This window comes from Triticum aestivum, chromosome 7D (genome assembly GCF_018294505.1).
Source record: "Triticum aestivum cultivar Chinese Spring chromosome 7D, IWGSC CS RefSeq v2.1, whole genome shotgun sequence".
NCBI classification, from domain to species: Eukaryota; Viridiplantae; Streptophyta; class Magnoliopsida; order Poales; family Poaceae; genus Triticum; species Triticum aestivum.
The window spans coordinates 279816611-279821364 of NC_057814.1; the positions used below are offsets into that span (position 1 = coordinate 279816611).

Genomic DNA, 4754 nt, shown 5'->3' on the forward strand with positions numbered 1-4754 from the left:
AAAGCTTACGTTTATGGGCAAATATCTGACTATGTGTGTCTGACATCGATGTGGTCGATGCTTCATTTCCTCGGCTCCTGTTTCTAGTGATTACATCCAAACGCCTACGATGATTCTCAGTGGCAACATGTGAGTTTGATCGAGGAGTGGAATCAGGTACCGATGGACGGCGTGCCCGTCCACGTCCACGTCCACGTCCACGTCCACGTGGAACTCCTCATGTATGACCAACCCCATGCCCACCTGAATAACACGAAGAACTTTCTGCGCTATCCATGTCAACAACCCTAAGAAACCCACGGGAATGGGAATAGTTGAATGCAGGGAAAAATGGAAGACACTTTTGTTTAATTGTTCCACATGAGAATTGAAATGTAAGGGTATATGTTGAATCAAGCAAAACTTAATTCGGATTTGAGTGAAGCAAACTACTTGGATGAAGCAAACTAAAATCCATAATAGGAAAGGAATTAAAATGCAAGGCTGTGCATTGAATTAAGTTAAAAAAATTGCATATCAATGAAAATCCAGAATAGGGAAAGATACCAAATTTTAGGAGTAGCACTGGGTGGGAACATTGTATACCAGTAGGAGCTGTAAACATGAGGCACGTGGGCATGCAACAAGGGAAGAATAACCAAGATGGTTGAAGTGAGCAGCACCTGAAAAGTCCAAATTTGTGACTCAATCAGCAATATGTCAAGAGGGAATGGCATGGAGAGAGGAGAGAGTTGCTCACCAGCGGAAGCACTATGAACACCCTATGGGAGACGTCCATCCATGCTCGAAGATGATGTGAAAAGGATGAGCTGAGGTGGGGCAGACTTTAAAGGGGATTTCTTCAGTTTCTTCTGCAGATCGTGGGGAGAGTAAGTGAAGCATCAATCATCAATTTCTTCAGTTTCTTGTGCAGATCGTGGGGAGAGGAAGTGGAGCGTCAACCATCAATTACCTACAGCAGAATGGTTTTTTCTTATTTTGAGTGCAGAATGGTTTTTTCTTATTTTTAGTGTGGGCCATTTGGAGCATTGGGCTGCAAATGGTTTGAAGCAGTGGGCTATGTAGGTTGGAGTCAGCAAACGAAAAAAACAATAGGATGGTACCTTCATCTGCAGATGCGTTGACCCAACGATTGAAGGTAAGCTACTAAGCAACTCGGAGCAACCCACCTGGGAAGTGAATGGAAGCACTAAAAATCATAGACATCAGATGAACAACAAACCAGCCCAATCCAAATCTACAATAAGGGGAAGACATGCTCACCGGAACTGGGGCGTTGGTAGGCACGGCGAGCTTCTTCACCGGAGGTTGGCCATGGCGGGAAGGTGAGCTATCGTCAGGCCATGGCCATGGCGGCGGCAGGAGGGCGGGGGAGGGACCGGTGGTAGACGGGCGTACTCCTTCCCGAGCCATTGGACAGGTGCTGCTCGGGGGCAATGGGCATGGCGACGGCGGCGAGGAGGCGAGGGGAGGAGGTGGCGACGGCGATGGTCGAATCAACTAGGGCGGGCGATGGGGTGGCCGCGTCCGCGTCCGGAGCGCCGCCGCCGTGAGGAGGATCCGGAGCGGGGAAAGGGGATGAGGAGGTGCTCTGCAGGAACTGGGACGCGCGATGGGATGGTCGGGCCGTGCCGGAGCGCCGCTGCCGTGATGGCCGGGCCGCATCAAGAGCGCCGCCGCCGCCGTCGGGATGATCCGGAGCAGATCAGAGGCAAGGGAGGCTGGCGGCGGTAGGAAATCGCGAGGGGACCAGCGGCATGGGGTTTGGCCGCTGGGGGGATTTTGTTTTTTCTTTACAGGAAAAATAAGAAATAACCTCAGGAGGTGGGCTGTGTGGGACTGTTTAGGGGTGACGTGGATGCCTGCGATTGGATGCTGACGTGGCTATGTTGCATGTTGAGATAAATCAAGTAGTGGGGGTGAACTTCTTATGTATATAGGATTTGATTTATATATTATTGATAGAAAAGGAGCTGAGAACCCCGTAGCTGATAACTTGTCTAGGCTTGAAAATCTGCTGGATGACCCACTACCTATTGATGATAGCTTCCCTGATGAGCAGTTAGGTGCAATAAATGTTGCTAACGGTACTCCTTGGTATGCTGACTATGCTAATTACATTGTTGCTAAATATTTGCCACCTAGCTTTACATACCAACAAAAGAAAAAATTCTTCTATGATTTAAGACATTACTTTTGGGATGAACCACATCTTTATAAAGAAGGAGTAGATGGTATTATTAGATGTTGTGTACCTGAGCATGAACAGGGACAAATCCTACGGAAATGTCACTCCGACGCCTATGGAGGACATCATGCTAGAGGTAGAACTGCTCATAAGGTATTGCAGTCTGGATTTTATTGGCCTACTCTCTTCAAAGATGCCCGTAAGTTTGTCTCATCTTGTGATGAATGTAAAAGAATAGGTAATATCGGTAAGTGTCAAGAAATGCCTATGAATTATTCACTTGCTGTTGAACCATTTGATGTTTGGGGATTTGATTACATGGGACCTTTTCCTTCCTCTAATGGGTATACACATGTTTTGGTTGCCGTTGATTATGTTACTAAATGGGTAGAAGCTATTCCAACCAGTACTATTGATCACAACACCTCTATTAAAATGCTTAAGGAAGTTATTTTCCCAAGGTTTGGAGACCCTAGATATTGAATGACTGATGGTGGTTCACACTTTATTCATGGTGCTTTCCGTAAAATGCTTGGCAAGTATGATGTTAACCATAGAATTGCATCACCCTATCATCCCCAGTCTAGTGGTAAAGTTGAACTTAGCAATAGAGAAATAAAATTAATTTTGCAAAAGACTGTTAATAGGTCTAGGAAGTTGGTCTAATAAATTAGATGATGCACTTTGGGCTTATAGAATAGCATATAAAAATCCTATGGGTATGTCTCCTTATAAAATGGTTTATGGAAAAGCTTGTCATTTGCCTCTTGAGTTAGAACATAAAGCATATTAGGCAGTTAAAGAACTCAATTATAATTTCAAACTTGCTGGTGAAAATAGGTTATTTGATATAAGCTCATTAGATGAATGGAGAACCCAAGCATATGAAAATGCAAAGTTATTCAAAGAAAAGGTTAAAAGATGGCATGACAAAAGAATCCAAAAGCGTGAGTTTAAAGTCGGAGAATATGTTCTTTTCTACAACTCTCGTTTTAGATTTTTTGCAGGAAAGCTCCTCTCAAAATGGGAAGGCCCATATGTCATCGAGGAGGTTTACTGGTCTGGAGCCATCAAAATAAATAATTCTGAAGGTACTAACCTGAAGGTTGTCAATAGACAACGAATAAAGCATTATATCTCAGGTACGCCTATTAATGTTGAAAGTAATACTATCCAAACTTTGACACCGGAAGAACACATAAAAGAGTCCTTCCAGAACACTCCAGAATCATGAAAATAAGGAGGTACATGATACGGTAAGTAAACGGACTCCGAAAAATCCGCAAAAATATTTTTTGTCAATTTTGGAATATTTTAGAATTTTGGAAATAAAGAAACTTCCAGGAAGCGTCCCCTGGTGGGCACAAGACACCCGGGCGCGGCACGCCGAGGTGGGTTGTGCCCACCTGGGACACCTTCTGTACTCCATTTTTCTTCCATGTACTTGTCCTCCAAGATAAATAATCTATATATACTTCCCAAACCTGTTAACCACCGTATCGCAGAGAAAATCCTCTGTTCTCTTTTTCCTTGCTGTTTTCTATCAGATCCCATCTACCATGGCTGCTTCAAGCTCCTCCAAGGACAAGTTCTTCAAGAACGTCATCAACCCATATTTGCGGGAGGTGGTGCAGCACCCTCAGGTCATTGCAATGCATGAGGGGGTGCTTACCTTCGCGATGTGCCCTGCCCCAAGGGGACGGGAACCGTGGAGGCTAGGCTTGAATCTTTGGAGCAAGATGTCTTCCGGTGCGAGGGGATAATGGAGCATGGACTCCATGCCAATCACCTCATGATCACGGACCTCTCCCGTGATGTCAAGGTGGATGGCAAGCCCATGAAGAACATCGTCTTCACCTTCAACGAGCAAATCAACTTCCTCCAAAGCCAGATCTATGACCTTCAGAACCAAGTCTTTGAATATGAGGCGAGGTTTAAAGGTATGAGTTTGGCTGCTAGTTGCAAGACCCGTAAGACTCACTCTTCCTCTTATGATGGTGGACCACTACCATGGAAATCTAAGGACAAGGCTTCTTCTTCATCACCACCACCATCTTCTTCACCACCAAAGGAGAACTGAGTATCGGGTATGGGCACTCCCCTTGGCTTCCACCAAGCTTGGGGGAGGTGCCCCCGTATCGTATCATCCCACTATCCTTTTGCTTTTACTTATGTTAGTTTGATCTTTTTGCTTTAGATGAAATAAAGTTAGTTTCATCCTTTCTTATTTGAGAGTTTGCTTAGTGATCTATCATTGTAATCATGTGCAAGTTATATAATAAAGTTTAGTTTGAGTTTTTGTTTTCTTTACTTTCATGTTGCAAATAAAGAAAAGAAATAAGAAAAAAAGAAAAAGAAAAAGGAAATAAATAAAAGAAAAGAAATAAATCAATAAGATTATATACTAATCCTATGGTAGGTGATAGCACCACATAAGGAAAAGTATAAGTAGGAAATTTTATTAGATATTGACAAACATAGCATTAGTCAATGGCAACTCATGAAAGAGTTAATAAGGGAAGAGAAGATTCACATATAAATATACTATCCTAGAAATCTTTTGTGA

General features: G+C 43.6%; 1 long non-coding RNA gene across 1 annotated transcript; it reads right to left on the reverse strand.

Annotated features, from left to right (window-relative positions):
• Positions 1-585: 585 nt before the first annotated feature.
• On the reverse strand, positions 586-1735 carry LOC123164728 (uncharacterized). Its single transcript, XR_006482610.1, has 4 exons — positions 1264-1735; positions 1104-1169; positions 740-851; positions 586-662 (listed from the first exon to the last, which is right to left on the reverse strand). It is a non-coding gene; the product is annotated as an uncharacterized lncRNA (long non-coding RNA).
• Between the last annotated feature and the right edge of the window lie 3019 nt (positions 1736-4754).